General features: G+C 47.4%; 1 pseudogene; it reads right to left on the reverse strand.

Annotated features, from left to right (window-relative positions):
• Positions 1 to 1,317: 1,317 nt before the first annotated feature.
• On the reverse strand, positions 1,318 to 14,015 carry LOC143388734 (B-cell CLL/lymphoma 9 protein-like; annotated as a pseudogene).
• Between the last annotated feature and the right edge of the window lie 3,402 nt (positions 14,016 to 17,417).

Raw genomic sequence — 17,417 nt, forward strand, 5'->3', positions numbered from 1 at the left:
TCCGCTGCTGGGCACGTGGCAACCAGTACACCAACACGAAACACACAGGACCCAAGTGAGCAGAAAGGCAGTTCCGTTTTGTAAGAAACAATATAGTTTATTTTTCTGACACCACAGCTCTGGCGAGTGGTTTTGTATCAAATTTAATGGAGGTCACACAGAACGTTTTACGCATGGGAGGGGAGGAAGGGGAAGGAACCACAAAATCTAAAACAAAAACAAAATCCTTGATAGCTTTTAGCATCTGTTCCACTCCCACATTAATAAAATTCACTTGGGAATTCCTAATAAAAAGAGAACAGAAAATGAGGTGGGCAGGGGGAGTGGGCTGGGGGTGGAAAGGCCCAGGGAGAAGGCCAAGGGCCCTCCCAAGACAGAGCTCCCCTGCAGGGCCAGGAGGACACTCGGCAGGAACAGGGCTTCTCTGGAGCAGTCCCCAGCAGAACACCAGGTATTGCAGCTGCCACAGGGGAGGGGAGAGGAGGGGGCCGAGGGTCACCAGGGGGGCCCGAGGGAGGAGAACACACTTAGCTAAGACGGGAAGCGTGGGGGAAACAGAGAAGACCTGATGGTGGGTTTGTGTACTGAGAGAGACAGACAGTGCTGACGAGCACTCAACTGAAACAAATGTCCTAAGCTTCATTATTTTTAAAAAGAAAAATTTCCCCCCTCCCCCCACCCCTCGCTGAACTTAGTTCCTTTTTTGTGCTTTTCATTAATACTCTGCTCTGAGGTCGTAGTTTGGTTTTTCTATACACTGGAGTTGAGAGAAAATAGTCTAAAGTCTGAAGATGGATTCTCCACCTAAAGTAAACAGCCCAGCATTCCTGTTCTCCTCTTGCCCCAAAGACTAACGTCTCTGCTAAAATCCCTTTTACAATATAGTACAGTACACACAAAAAAATAAAGCCCAAATTTAAAAAACAAAAACAAAAACAAAAAAAAACATAGAGGAATCCTGGGAGAAGCCAGTCCAAAGGACGTAAACATACAGAGAACGGTGCAACATGTGACCGATGGCGATTCTCAAAGCACGGCTACAGATTCCCAAAAGTAGGTGCCACCATGGGATACCCAAGTCCACAAAAATAATTTTTAAAAAATAAATCTTAAAAAAAAACACACCTGTTGATTAAATGAAGAATTTGTTTTCAGACAGATCCATACATTCTCGAGTTCCCCTCCCCCAAAGCAGCCCTCAGGTCTCTGTCCCCCTATTGCATGATCAACAGTAAGCACTCCTGGCGCTCCCTCCGAGCAGTGCTCAGGACCTGGAATCCCATCTTGACAAGCATCGGCACATCCAATCTTAGCAGCTTAAAACATCATGTTTCCTGGGTTGCCAGGTCCTTGGCTGAATCCACCCATGCCCACGTCAGCAGCCATGCCCCAGGGCCTCATCTGGGGGGGATCATGATGTTCTGTTGGGGTCCCATCATGCCCTGCATGGACATCATCATTCCTGGGGAGCCCACAGGCCCGGGGTGTGTGTACAGCCCAGCAGGCCCCCGATCCTTGCCAGGAATCATGCCCACGGCAGCAGCTGGATTGCTCATCAGGGTGGGCTGGCCGGGAAATGTAGATTGTGCTGGTGACATCATCCGATGGTGAGGTCCCATCATGCCTTGCTGGAGAAAGGCTGGTGGTCTCACTGGGTTGTGGCCTGGCAAGGATGGAGCCGTACCAAGAGGGATGTCCGGAGTTCCTACTGGCCCTGGACCTCCCATGCCAGGTAATGCTAGTCCCATTCTGGGGGCTTGATCACCCATCATCCCCTGCATGTGCGAAAAACCAGGTCCAGGACCCTGGGGCTGTTTACGGCCTGGGACTTCCCCTTGAGGGAAATATTTCAGAGTCTGGCTAGGTTTCTCAGATGGAATAATGTGGGACAGATCAAACTCGGGAATCCCGGTGGCTCCAGGACGGATGACCTCCTGCAGATCTGGGTCTGTAAACACTGAAGGCATGCTGTTCCCCAGGACAGTGAAGGAGTCGGGACCCCTGGGCCTCCAGGTTTGCAGAGTGCTGCATCTGCTGAACTTGGCGGCAGGTTGCTGGGGCGGCCGAGGGGGCCATCTCCTGGGAAACCCATCCCTCCTGGAAAACTGCCTTATCCTCCACTGGGGCCATTGTGAGGGAATGGGACTTGCTGCGGAGGAGACTGCACTGGAGGGAAGCCCTGGGGGAAACCCATCCGTCCTTGAGGTACCATCGGAGGCTCCTGGGACCCATGCCCCATGACAGGGTTGTGTGACATCAAGCCAGGCCCCACTGGGAACCCATGAGGAGGTATGTTGGGTCCCATAGCATTTGGTGAGGGCATCTGACTGGAGTGAGAAAGTGGCTGGGTCACCCCATTGGGCTGAGGGTTGGCATCGGAACCACGGGGTTTGGACCTGAAATTCGAGGATTCTGTGTATTAATGCCCATTCCTAGAAAAATAAAGATATCAAAGGAATCAACTCAATTAAAAGCAACTCAGAAAAACTAATAAATCAAATTAACAAAAAAAGTTATCTGGTGGGAAAACAAAATCTCTGCCATCAAAGACTGAAACATACTTGGGGGGCGTCTGACCCATGCATATGACATGACTGTGCAGAAGACAGCAAGGGAAAAATTCTATGTTAATAAGCAAACAGTGTTGTCGTCTTCACTGGAGACAATTTAACACAGGAAGAAAATAATCTGCCTGAACGACTGAAGTACGGCCCTTTGTGGAGATGGAGGATTATTGATTCCACAAGTCCAATGGTCAGGAATTATAACAAAGAACCCAAACGAGTCTTTTTTTCCAACTGACACCTGGCATTATTTTATGTTGCCTTCCCAAGAGACCATTTAACTCCAGGTTAAAAGACACGTCAAGGCAATGACAGTGATGACGTTTAAAGGAAAAGGAGAAGTGTCCTGTCTGCCAGTGTCTGGGATGTCTAAACTTCTGGCCTCCCTCTGGACCGTCACTGAGGGCAGCAGGGATGGCGTCTGTCCCTCTCACACAGCGCAGCCTAACCTGGTTAACTGGGATTGCCATCACCTTCACCACTGAAGATCACGCCTTTTTTCTGAGATTAGTGGGGGCAGAGGTGGGAGTGGGTGAAGGAATGAAGGCAGACAGAGCAAACAGTGAAAGGAAGACTTTTATTATGGCCCTAGTTCTAAGAAAGGACTCGTCTAGGAAACAGGGGCTTCCCACTCTCTGGAACCCTGTGGTGGCTGGTGGTTCAAGGGTGCGTTTCCAGGAAACCACGTGAGAGCTAATGACATTCCCATCAGCATGTGAGAAAGAAATGACCTCAGCATGACTGCAGGATGACCCCAAAGGAAAAAGTCCAGAACCCGCCAGGTACACAGAGCAGGGAAGCCCTCTCACAGCCTCAGAGGAGCTGATGAAGAAGGCCATCCTCCTCTAGTCAGGCACCTCCACTCCACTGAGACTGACTCTGATGGCACATGGCTAACTGTTCAATGTCCACCTGTCTCTAAGAAAACAATTCAGGAAGTCTCTCCCTGGTCAGCACCAGCTCCACACCCATCTTTTTGGCTTCTTACCTGGCATGTTATTCATTGACGGCAGGTTGGGAGAACGGGCTGGAGGGGAGTCGTCATCAGAGCTGGCCACAGTCTTGATGGCATCATGGTACAATGGGGTCGAACTGGGCATTGCGAACTTGGACATTCAAGACATCATAATCCAGAGAGGGTTCTGGGAGAGGGTTGGCTCTGGAGGCATAGTGTAAGGTGTGCTCGAGGGAAGACTTCCAGGGATATTCACAGAGGCAGGCTGGCTGGCTGGCTGTAGGCGGTGGAGGGCCACCTAGGAGAACAAAGCAAAACAAAACAAAGATGGGCAGGGAGTCCACTGGTTCTGAGAGCTACTGGGCCCTATGATAATGAACTGGCAAGGCCAGGAAGGAGACAGATGAGCAGGACAGTGTTATTAGACCAAGGACACGAGTCATCAATCTTCTGGTCAAGCTCTCTGTGAGTGCAGAAGGAAACTGTGGCGTGATATGGAGATGACAGATCAGCAGATGTGAAGACAAAACGCAGCAGGAATACATTAGAAAAATGAGATTACAAACAACCATTTCATTGAAAAGAATGTGAAATATAAATAGAACTCTTTCCCTTCCAGTCACAATTTAGAACTTGATCCAGGTATTAGAACCCCATGAAGCCAGACTAGTGCCCAACCCCAGGACCAGCCATATCACCCTACACAAACTCTTCGTTTCCATGACTGCTACGGGTTAGAAGCTCACATGTAAGACAATGCAAGGAGGTTTGGAGAAACAGTTGGGTCACAGCCTTAACCTAATCAATGAATTAATCCCTGCTGGGACCAACTGAGTAGTAGCTGGAGGCCGGTGGGCTGTGGCTGGAGGAAGTGGTTCGTGAGGAAGTGGCTATGAGGTATGTATTTTTTATCTGGAGTGGGCAGTCTGTCTCTCTCTCTCTCTCTCTCTCTCTCTCTCTCTCTCTGCTACTGTCTGCCACACTCTTCTGCCATGATGTTCTGCCTCACCTTGAGTCCCTAGGAATGGAGCCAGCCTTCTATGGACAGAGACCTCTGAAACCATGAGCCCTCAAATAAACTTTCCCTCCTAAAGTTGTTGTGGTCAGATCTTTTAGTCACAGCAGCAAAAAAGCTAACTAAAACAATGGCCATGATGTTTGACCTAAGAAGGTCCGAAGCAGCTAGCTATTCCACTGTTTTAATGACCCGCTTACCCCAGAGGAAGACCCTTGGCTTGGCAGGACAGGCCTCCCATCTTGTTCTGGTTCTAGTTTTCTCAGGTGGAGACTGTACCAAAACTAGTACACACCTCAGAGCTCTGGTTCCACCCACAAAGCTACTATCATCAGTGAGGGTCTCTCCCAAGAAGAAAATATGAACAAACTGCAGCTGATCTTAGAAAATGGAGTTTTCTGTGGGTAACTAGTTACAAGAACCAAACAAGTCTTAGAATAGCTTCCCTCTATGTGTGGGACAAGACTCAGTCATAGCCCCTTGAAGTGGGTGGGCCCAGGATTTGAGGAAGTCACATTTCCCCACTGTTAGGACGTTCTATCTCACCAGCCTTGTTCACTGTGCTAAGGTAAGTCACTATGACAACTGACACACAGCGTCCCACTCCCTTCCTCCTTCCACAGCACCCACCACACACAGACACTTTGTAGGGCTGGGTACTTGTGCAAACGCCTAACGCAGTACTCAGAATGATGCACCTTGCCACGAGTTTTGGCAAAGGCCACTTCCTCTGGTTACACTCAAAGACACCAATTTTCTTAAGCAAAATCAGGGTCTGGCAATCTCCAGGTATGAGTGCGACTGTGAGGATGCTGACATACTGACCTGACTCTACACTTCCCAGCATGGCTGGGGAGGCCATGGTGAAGGGAGCTTTATGGTTTGGAGGAATCCCAGGACTCTGAAGGGGAGGTTTGGGAGAGGAGGTCCTTCCAGGTGATGGGGCAGGAAGTGATGGAGACTTGAGGTGAACAGGCGAAGCAGCAGCAGACCCAAAAACAGGGGGGCACTTAATGGAAGCAGCAGCAGCTGGGCCTGCCAGCATGCCTGCCAGCTGTGACGGAGTCTGGGGGAACTTGAGGTTCCCCGAGGGTGAGCCCAGCATTGGGGACTGGACTAGGTGCATCGTGAAAGACTTCAGAGGGTTGATGCCTGGGGAATGCACCTGGCTGGCTGCCACAGATATATCCAGGGGCTTGTGTCCCAGGCCACGCTGGACGGGGGGAGCTGGGTTGAGGCTGGTGGGGTTACTCGAGGGGTTGAGAGGTAGTGGTGGCATATGACTGAGCCGGCTGTGAGTCCTTTGGTTGGGCCCAATTGACTCTCTGAGATTCCGCAAGCCACTGCCGCTGCCTGGACCCTGAGACATGGGAAGGAATGGCCTGGGGCCCATGCCATACTCCTGCTGAGGGTGCTCACCAAATGGCAGGGGAACCATCTTCTGCTGGGCAGGCAGCATGTCTGAGCCGCCTGGGCGGGACTTCATCCACTCCTCAGGGCCTGCGCCAGCCTCTCTCATCTTCTGAGGTATCATCTGAGTGCTGGGCCCCATGCTGACATTCAGATGCACATCTCCCTTCATCCCACCAGGAACCATCCCAAACTCAAGTTCCCGACCAGGGCCTATCTGTGGAGGCATTCCTTTTGGAAAGTCACCCCTGGAAGGACTCAGCGGGCCCTCGACTGGTATCCGTGGGAAGATGGGATTGTTCCCGGGCTCCATGTGGCGCTGGGAGCTTGGGATCACCCTGTTCACTTCCATGCTGGGCCTGATGCCTTCCATGCCCATCCCTGGGGGGAGACCCAGCTGCTTCTCTGCCAGCTGCTGCTGAAACATCTCTTCAGACAATCCTTGGGGGTTTGGGAAGTGCTCCCCTTGGCCAGGACCACTGAAGACACCTTGGCCGGGAGGGAAGTTTCGACCATCTGGGATTTTTGGCACATCGTCTGGCCAACTGACTCCAGAGAGGCCTGGTTTAGATGCAGGGTTGGGCACATTTGGCCCTTCCATTTCAGAGTTTATCATTCCTGCAAATCCCGGGAGGCGCATCTGGCTCCCTGGCATGTTGGAATGGGGAGCCATGCCCTGGGGGGCAGAGAATGTGAAATGCTGATTCCATCAGAGAACGTCTCTGCAGCCCCGGGTGCCCAGCCTTCACCAGGAGTCACCTGGTAGGGAGGGGGCGGCCCTTGGCCCACAGCCCTCAGCCCGTGCGGGTGGACCAGCATGTCCTGCAGGGAGCACTGCTGCACCACCACTTGCTCCTGCTTCCTCCTCTTCTCCTCGTAGAACTCCTGCTGCAGCTTCAGCCACGCCATCTGCTCAGGGGTCATGTGCTCCAGGTGGTCAGGTCCGATGGGCCCAGACTGGGAGTTCATAGAAGGTGGAACCATTTCATCTGGAGAAAAGGGCACATCTCTATGTCCTTGAGGGCCAAAGGGAGCTCCCACATCTGTCCGGGGCCCAGGACACTTACCCAGGCTTTGGGACTGAGCTATCATGGCCTGGATTGGCCCTTCTGTTTTTTTCTGAGGTCCATCTAATACCCCAGGATTCTGCTGGGGCCCACCACTCTGTCCTGAGAATTCTTTCTCATCAGGGAAGAGCATATACTGGATGTCTCTGAGGGTCTGCAAGGAGCGCTCACGGTGCTCCAGCTGCTCCTGAGACAGGCCGTCAGGGTTTTCTCCCAGTGTGGGGGGCTCGCCACTGGACACTGATGGGGGTGGAGGGGCTTTGGGATCTGCCGAAGAGCTACTGCTCCCCTGGGAGACAGGGGTCACTGCTCGATTGTTGGGCGTTGAGTTTGGCCCGGTGCCGTCTGGAGGCAACGGAGTGGAGCTGGCAGGACTGCCTACAGGAGCAATCCGTTTATTCTCCACCCCAGGACTGTCGTGGTCCAGGGGACGTGGGGGTGCCACAGGCTTGGGTGCTGGTGCCGGAATGGGTGGAGTTGGCTGCAGTCTGGTGTTCTGGGAAGAATTCTGGTCCTGGTTGGCTGGATCTGGGGGTTGTTGTGGGAGAGATTTCGGATCATTGCGAAGGGCAGATATCTGTGTATTCTGAAGATAACTGAGATTGTTTAGATCATTGGTAAACTGAACGGAGGGGCAATTAAAAGAGCAAGATATGTTATAAAGGATTTGTCCCAGTGACATAACTCTATACTGACACTTGATTCTGAAATTATTTACGTACAACCCTTCTTTGGACATAGAGATGTTTCGATTTTTTTTTTAAACCTTACTGTCCAATGGCATCCTCTTTCCCTTCTTGAAGATCGGGTTCCAATAACTGTATAAGCATGCCACGGGAGAGCCACTCTGCCAAAGAGAATACATCTGAGTGTCTATTTCGAGAAACAGGTTTGATATCACATGTCTACTATGTGTTTTTGATTCAGGGAAAAGATTAGTTCCTTGGTATGTGGGAGGCTACACCTAACACCTTTTTCTTTTTCCTGGAAGTACAATAGGGTATGCAGACTTATCGTCATCAATCAAAAGGTCTGATGCTCCACTTGTAGCTCTGTGCTCTGCCAGCTGGATACAGTGGGAGGCCACTCCATGTCACATCCCCTCCGGTAGGGTGATGACTGAAGTGTTCCCCTCCTTGAGTTTCCAGGGGCCTCACATCTATGGTTTCTGTTTTTAGTTTGTGATCACTGATTCCATATCTGATAAGAATTTGTACATTAACTGTAGTAGGATAATCTGCAGGAAGGAAGCGTTTGCACACAAGTCTGAGGTGATCTAGCTCACGGTGTCCCTTGATCTGTTCCTTCCAATGGACAGCAGGCTGCCCTTTTTAACTTATTAAATACTACTGCTAAACTGAGTCCTGAATAAAAGCTCCCTTACCTACAATTGGTGACACAGACACTATGACTGTCTGGAAGAAGGATGTACATGTTCTAGGTCTCAACTTTAGCACAGCTGAGACTTCAGAGGGTTAAGAAGGGCCTAGTCTACAAACTTTCTCAGTTATTTTTCACCAGCCGTCAGTGACCCTCCTAATCCCTTTCTGGTGTTCATTTGTTCCTACTTGTTCATTTAATCCATTCTGTATTCCTAAACCCACAAGGCTCTTAACTTACCTCCCCACTTACTCTCTGGAATGTTTACCTTTGGGTAAATCTGCACATGAATTATTATGTGTATCTACGTATATGAAGAATTTATATTTCATATAAGCAAAAACATCTTTGAGTATTTATACTCTGTAAAAAAATATATACACAAATGTTTCATTTGGAAGTACTGATGCACATTTTTCTGTAGATAGATTTGTATGGGTAAAATCAGCTCAATCTGTTTGACTCTGCACAATTCCACTTTTGCAACTCCTCAACTGAAGCATGGAGGTCACCCGAATTTTCCTTGTCGTGCCGTTTCAGGTTTGGTTTGGTTGGCCAGGTTAGAGGTGGGGTCAGTTTTAATAAAGCAATTACAGTCAAGGAAACTGTTTCTCACTACCCCTTTCGTTTCAGATTTGGAGCAATGGATCATTACTAATTCCCTCCTTAACTCCAATTCTGATTACATTTTAGCACCAGAGAAGGTGGAGGTGACAACTGTATTAAGAACTACCATTAAGTCAATAAAGCTCGACTGGGTTGCAAGGTACCCAGTGGTCCCCCAGACAACAAGCATTTTAAATATAACGATATTCACTCTCCATCTGAGTAGTGCAGATAACCTGGGAAATATAAAATCCCTCAGTTGAGGAAAGCTCAAGCTCTGCTATGTCCACAGAGATGGAGATTTCTTTGATACACAAAGTAGACAAGATGGCACCGATTTTATCTGGAATTATAACTTTGCTTACTGTCATTTAACTTTCCCATGATTAAGACTCATACCAGTATTAGAGTTCATGCTCTCTGAACACAGGGACTGTATCTTGAGCTTCTTAGCACTCCCCACAGCATCTGGTGCAATGCCTGGACAGTGCCAGACACCAGAAATGTCGTTTGGTTCAATTTAATCAACCATATGCATTAAAATAAACACTGCATATTTTTTTCTTCAACTAATTCAAGAATGTTATTTTTTAAAAAATCTGCTCTACATATAGGTTGAATTTAGATTTTCCTAGAGATGGTGACCCTGAGATATCTGTGTAACTCCTCTTTTGTTTAGCACCTTCTTCCCCTCACTCGTCATCAGTTTACCAGCATCTGATAGAAAGGTACAGTGTGACATGCCTAAGGTCCCACAATACCAGGGTCACACTAGATATCCAGAATACAGCTCCTTGTCAATCACCACCCGATCCTGGGCAGTCACTGTGGACCCACTTCTCAACCACATACCAGAGGGGCTGTGCTTCTGTCCGCCTTGCTGCTGGAGATGTTCTGGATGTGGAAAGAGACGATGGTCTCAACCTGGCCCTTCAACACGGCTTCGGCAGCTCTGCAGAGACAAAATGGAAAACATGCTAGGCCATGACTCTGTCTCTCTCACTGTGACCCCAACTGGACCCCATGCTGGACCTCTAAGGGAGTGGAAGGAGAAGCACCAAGAACCACCAGAGATATTGGATAAGAAGAAACCAAGGGGCCGGGGGTGGCTCAGTGGTGGAGCGCAGCCTGCCATGTGTGAGGCTCTGGGCTCAAGTCTCAGCACCATATGTAAGTAAGTAAATCAACGACTAAAAAATAAATTTAAGAACAGAAGAAGAAACTAAGGGAAACATTTTATTATCATCAAACACCTGAAACTAAAAGACAGCCATGAATGTACCCCAAAAGAGGCACCAAAAAAAACAAAAAACAAAACCCCAAACTTTCTTCTTCTTAATGAACCTATTATTAAGGTATTTTATAGAAGATCCTAGTTCAAAATCCCAAACTGAGAAGTGTGAACACTAAAATCTCAAAAACACCCAGGGATAGGGAAAGTTTAAGTTTGTTAAGATTCACTTTTTATCTTAAGTGAAAAAGAAAAGAAAAAAAAGTGCACACAGGGTATTTTTGACGAATAAATGAATAAAAATCGATTCAGCCATTCACTCAGAACATATATAGCAAGACGTTCATGGTAGTTATGTTTAAATTCCAGAGGTTTTTCTTTTTAGTGTTTTTTTTTTAATTTTAATTATTCGACTATAGATATTTACTACTTGGGGCATTTAAAAATAATAATAAGCAAATTGTAGAAAAAGTGTTTATTATACAATCACTCTTCTATGTTTAAAAAAGGTAGATGTGTATATTTGTATTAGCACAAAAAAATTCTGAAAGAAAAGTCAAGGAAGTATTATCAGTGGTTGCCTCTGGGGAGTAAGATGGGGAAGGATTTACATTTTATTTTATCTCTTTTTGTACTGTCAACTTTACATGATACAAGAGGGAAAAAATCAATCTGCAAGGGGAAGGGGAATAAGAATTAAGGTCCCCTCTCCCCACACACATAAGTGACGTTTAACAGCAAGACAGTGCCATCTACTTACTTATTGGCCATCTCAGTAGAAAACACATACACCACTTTGGCTGGAGTCTTCTGAGCAGGTGTGGGCTCTGGGGCAGTAGCTTGGCCATGGGAAGGGGTGGAAGACCTGGGGACTGTGGCAGTTGATGGGGTCATGGAGTGTGGTGTGTGCTGGGAATCCTGGGACTTTATATGGTCAGCAGAATTACATTCTAAAAGAATAAAAGACTCATTATCATGGAAAGACTGAGACTCTTTTTTTTTTCTGCCAGCATTTACAGCATCACAACACAAACCCACCTTGAGAATTTCAAGAAGAAATTATCTTGTTAAGAGGAAACCTTCTTTCTGCTTATAAAATTTCAAACACTCTTCTCCCTACATGACTCATTACAAAGCACCCTCCCTCCTCATTTCTCTAAATAGAATACATCCTTCAGATATCAGTATAACTGTCCCTCCCTCCTGGTAACAGTTTTCAAACTTCTTGGACTTGCCTAGATGCCCCAGCTAATGGAACTCATAGTCCCCTAACTTCTTTTACTTCAGCATTCATGAAATTTCATTGTTTATTTAACGATCAGCTTCTAGATACACTCAAATCCTTAAGGATGGCTACTGTGTCTATCTTATTGACCATGGTACCCCTAGCATCCGCATAGTGCTGGCCCTCATAGTAGGCCTCCAAAACTTAAGGAGGCCTTCCAACACCTGAGGAAGGAAGGAAAGGAAAGAAAAGAAAAGAAAGGAATAGAGGTAGGGAGGAAAGAAAGGGGGAACAATCACCCAGGTTTTCTTTATTTTTCTCACAATATTGGGACTTGAACCTAGGACCTCTGAATGCTAGGCAAATGCTCTACCCTGAACTAAAACCCCAGGCCTTTTATTTTTCATTTTGAGTCTCCAGGCCAAAGACATGCATAAAAATGTGGGCAGCCCTGTGAGGTATCCCGTCAAACTATGTGCATCCCCCCGGGCAGCACTCAACAAGGTGGTTCCAGACTAGGCTCCAGTGAGTAGAAAAGTGAGAAGGAACAGTTCCATTACACATCACTAAATGGCCCAGGCTGGCCTTGAACTGATGATCCTCCTGCCTCAGGCTCCAGGATAGCTGGGATAACCATGAGGCCAGCTTTTGCTGCACCTGGCAAGGTTTTCCATTTTTCTTATGGGTTCCAGTTCTTGAAAACTAACTTCACATTCTGGCCTACAGTTAGATTTTTGTTCTTACACTAGGAGGAAAAAAACCTAAAATCACATATCATACCCCTTTCTTGCTGACTCCACTTTGGTACCTGCCAAATCTCTACCACATCTGGTAGTCCCTCATTCCTGCCACAGTGAAATCAGCTGTGACAAGTCTAGAGTACTGTCAGGGCCACCAAGGCTTCCCCTTGTGTCTGCAAGCCTAGCAAAGTGGCAACCAGAGAGCACAAACCCAAGCCCAGGGGGACTACTCGGATGGAGAACAGGAGGGGATGCCACTTGCAGAGAGGCTGGAGCTACTGACTGGAAACTGAAGGAGAATCAGCACAGAGGCCAAAGACATGCATAAAAATGTGGCCAGCCCTGTGAGGTACCCTGTCAAACTATGTGCAACCCCCCGGGCAGCACTCAACAAGGTGGTTCCAGACTAGGCTCCAGTGAGTAGAAAAGTGAGAAGGAACAGTTCCATTACACCCTGGGAGAACTCCTGAATCTGACTCCTGTTCTCCCCACTTGACCGAGCTGGCCTTTCTGGCCTCCAGCCCATGTCAGAGGCTTTCCCTCAGGACACCGACTTCCCTCTGGGTCTCAGGGATCTTACAGACATACCTTTCATGTCAGAGTCATCGTTTGGAGTCCCAGGATCTCTCTGATCAAAGGAGTCGGGGGAAACACTTCGCTCCCTTTTCCCCTTGCCCTTGGCACCATTTCCAGCCCCATTCTTCAGCCCCATGCTCCCACCTGGGCCAGGGAGTGCTTTAGGGGTATGGCCCCCACTCTTGGAGTCACAGGGGGATGGCTGGGATTGGCTGGCTGAGCCCCCCTGTTTACCCTGATTGGAGAATTTGGAATCCAGCTGGGGGTTTCCAGATGGGGACATCACTGTAGGGGGACGGACCATCACCTCCTGCTTTGACTTAGGGCTACTAGAAGAAACAAATAACAAAAGGAAATAAGACACCAGGCACAGGAGCAGCAATTTCTTCAGTGGGTCCAGGAAACCCTAAGGACTAAATAACCACCCCATGTTGCACCTCAGCCACTTGCTCGTTCCCATTTCAGAGCCATCCACAGAGGAGGAGTGAACACAGTGGACTGCCAGGTCTCAGGAACCCTGGTCACATGGGGACCCATCTCTAGGCCTTCTGTCAATAAAGGACAAAGGTTTCTATGTACATAGGGAAGTGACTCTCACACGGAGACTAGTTTAGAGTCAACAAACATGCACCCCCAGCCTGGTGACAGACAGCTGTGAGGACAGGCCAGCTTCCCTGCTGGGAAATGTGGACAGTCCCAGAGAGCAAGAGGGAAACCCACTGGTGCCTGGAAGCTTAGGGAGATCCTCCAGGACGCGAATCCCTCCCAACAGTGCATTTTACCAAAACAGGGTAGACCAACCACTGCCCCAGTGTGGGAAGGAAAGGCTCCTTTCAAAATGAAACTCAAGAACTGGGTAGCAGAGGGAAAGCTGGCATGGGACTGGGGCAACCTCAGGCCCTCACCTTGCCAAGTTTAGCAACTGTCCTGTTGGTCTTTGTATGCGAGTTTTGGCAAGGTGTGCAGTGGTAAAGAGGAGAGGTCCGAGAACGATGAGTAAAGAATACTACAGGGAAACTACATAAGCTTTGTCATTAGCCCGGTGACTCTTCTGTTCCTATTTACTATTCCATTTCCCTTTCTTTCCCATTTGGGTGTCATCTGTTTCTAACCCAACACACCGTATCATCAGTAAGTGTCTGTGGTGCACCAGGAATCCCCAAGGGGCCATGGGGAGTGGCCCTTGTCCTCACCTCTGTGTGTTTCCTGATGGAGAGTTCCTCACTTTAGGGTTACTGGAATGCATTGATTGAAATCCTGAGCTTGCAGTCACAAACAGGGACGGGCTCACCGAGTTCCTCTCAGCCTATCGCAGAAGCAGCTGCTGGGAGCAGCAGCAGTGGCCCACTGATTGCTTGGCGTGTCCCTTAGCACTGACCACTTGTACACCTTTTTCCTCTTTGTTTTTCTCTGCTGGGGAAGTGGGTCCTTTCTCCTTGCAGCTCCCGCATTCTCTGGGTGTGTGCCTCCTGCTGCCAAAGGAAAATCTCGCATCTCCAGGGCACTCTACAAGAAAAGAACACCCCAAAATGGTGAGACATAACATAACACTGAAACATAAAACCACATCACAACAGGATCAAGAGGAAAGCACCAGCCAACAAAGAGCCAGCAAGATCATCCCTCAGCTTCCAGCAGAGTTAAAAGAAAGGGCAACACTCCTATCCTGGCCACAGGCTCTGGAGCTGAAGTAGCTGAAGAGTGACTAAGACCTTATCCCAGCACACAACCTCCCACCCAAGCAGCAAGAACTAGGCATCTGTAAGCAGAGGAGAAATGAAGTTTAATCTTTAGCCATTTAGTTTCCTTCACATTTCTCTACTTCTGAATACAAAATCCTCAAAAACATTTTATTCTTTTTTTTCTTCTAAAACAAAGCTTTGAAACCACTGGGAAGTGCAGATCCAGTGACTCTCTGCTATTTTAGCTCTGGTGGTGAAACAATGGCACCAAAATGTAACAAACCCACCCCAATTTCAAACCACAAATCCAATGAATCTATGCTTATTTTCTTAGGGCCTCAAGGGCGAGGAGACATGAAAGGAGGTACTTCTGAAAACAAATATTGAGCCAATACTAAATACAATCAGTTCTGTTCCTGATTTCCATGATCTTTCTATTAAATTATGCCAAATATGTGTCTTGTGTTCTCACTGCTTAATGACAGGGACTTTAGGCATGGGTAAGCAAGGGAATGATCCATAATTCTGAAGGTAAAAGAACATCTTTGAAGTCTAATATATTTTTTGAGCCAATTTGCAAGGCTAATGTGCAGCATAAAGGTCAAGTAAATATTCCCAAACCTAGCTAGAGAATAAATGAGAAAGCCCTTTATTTAGGGAAGCCCAGACTGGCTAAGGGAAAATCCAGGTATACCCTGAGTCAGTCCCTCCCCTCCCTCCCCTTCTGCTGCTGGTGTCTTACTTCAGAACACAAGACTGAAGGGGGAGGTTATTAAGTGCAGGATTAGTAGCTGAAGAATCAAAACGTGTCACAAACAGCTCAGGTGTTGCAGCTTACATGTGTTTCCAGAGTTGAAAACTGGACTAATACTGGGAGGGTCAGTTATTTTCTAGGTTTTGGCAGTGTGATCAATGCCAAGTGTCTATTTTGTCATTTAGAAATTTTTACAGTTCCAACCACTTTACCTGGGACACAGAAGGAATTCATGGAAGTTCTGAATATACACACTTTTTAAATAGAGAAGACAGGAAAAAGAACTATAACAAAACATAGGGAATGTTGCTAGGCTAAACATTTTGTTTTTAATTTAAGGTTATATTTCATCCCTATCACATTTCAGCCTTTTTGCTTTTCCAGTTTAAACTATAAAATGGATTATGTTTGTCCAATCTGACAGAGAATCATAAAGCATTCTGTAACTCCCCAACAAACATCAGCAACCTCTGGTAGGGAGGAAGCAGCTAATGCATCCGCACAGACAAGGCTATTCCAAACCCTTTACCTCAGGAAAGAAAAGCATTACCCCTGTACAGGGCCTGTAGCTCCTGTTCCCTCCCATCTGTGTCACACACTGACCACTCCGTGTGCGTATTTTACCCCTGTGTGAACGCTGTGTCTCTGAAGACAACCCCCTGTTTCAAGGTCTTTGGTTTTTCTATAACACTCAGCACAACACACTAAGAGGGTTGGGTCTTCTGTGACTTACTTGGCTTCTAACTGATTGGAAACACCCAGAATTTGTGTTGCAATCTCTTTCCAAGGCAATGCAAAACATATTACAAATATCAAATCTCTATTAATCTGCCACGAATTTATGAGCTGGTAGCACAGACTCTTTCTAGTAATAATGCTGTGACCATAAAACACTTTAATTTTCAAAGTACTTCTACATATAGTTCCTTATTCTCTTATCACCCCAAGCTCTAGGCCTTCTGACAGTAAGAACAAATGAGCAAAATTCTCATCTTTTTGTGTGGGATGGCAGGGGGTGCCAGGAATTGAACCTAGGGACACTAAACCACTGAGCCACATCTCCAACCCTTTTTATATTTATTTTGAGACAGAGTCTCACTAAGTTGCTTAGGGGGCCTCACTAAATTGCTGAGGCTGACTTTGAACTTGTGATCCTCCTGCCTCAGCCTCCCGAGTGATGGGACTACAGGCGTGCACCATGACGCCCAGCTCATCTAGATTCTGCCAGGGATCCCTTCCTCCTTGAAAATGACCTCATTTGGTTTCCCTCGTTTTCTCCTAGCGCTCCAGTCATTCTATGCCTGCTTCCCTGAGGCCTCTTCTCCACTCAGGCTCTAAAACCCCAAGCTCCTCAGGAGTCTCTATGGGCCCTGGCTGTGCTCATCCTGAAGTCCTCTCCATGCCGTCAGCTCCCAAATCCCCATGGCTCAGCCTCCAGCTGCAACTGCACCCACCCATACACTGCACACTTCCCCAGACAGTTCCAACCTGACAGGATCAAACATGAGTTCTTGTCTCTGTGTAGTCTTCCTCCCAAACGACTTTCCTTCAGTTTCCCACACTTTAGTAAATGTCTCCTTTATCCACTCAGTTGCTCATGTCAGAAATCTGGGAGTCACTCTTGACACTTGACACTCTGCTAAACCCCACGTCAAGTTTGCACATTTTTGTTTAAAGAATGAAGTCCCAGCTTGTTTCTTCTTCAGAGAAGGAAGGTTCCTTAAAACCAGGAATCTACACGGGAGTCTGCATCACATTCTTCTCACAGCACCCTGCGTTTTTCCGTGTTTATGATCACATGTTTGATCATGTGATCATCTGTGTGACATTCATCTCTAACAGCAGCAGAAGCTCCCTGAAGGTGGGGATGGAGACCGACCTGTTCATCCCTCTACTTCCAGAACTTACTACAATGGCATGAAAATACTGGTTTCATCCACCCAGAAAATGATACCAACATGGAGAAGAAATATCTGCATTCTCACACTCACTATAGCATTTACAATAGCACACGATGTGGAATCAACTCAAGTATCTGTCAGCGGATGAACAGTTAAAGAAAGTGCGTTACATTCATGCACACCCTCTAGAATACTATTTGACCTTAAAAAAAGATTGAAATCCTGTCATCTACAACATAGATGAAACCAGAGAACATTACTTTAAGTGAAATAAGCCAAGCACAGAAAGACAAATACTGCATGACCTCACA

The sequence above is a fragment of the Callospermophilus lateralis genome, unplaced genomic scaffold, assembly GCF_048772815.1.
Source record: "Callospermophilus lateralis isolate mCalLat2 unplaced genomic scaffold, mCalLat2.hap1 Scaffold_137, whole genome shotgun sequence".
Classification (NCBI taxonomy): Eukaryota; Metazoa; Chordata; class Mammalia; order Rodentia; family Sciuridae; genus Callospermophilus; species Callospermophilus lateralis.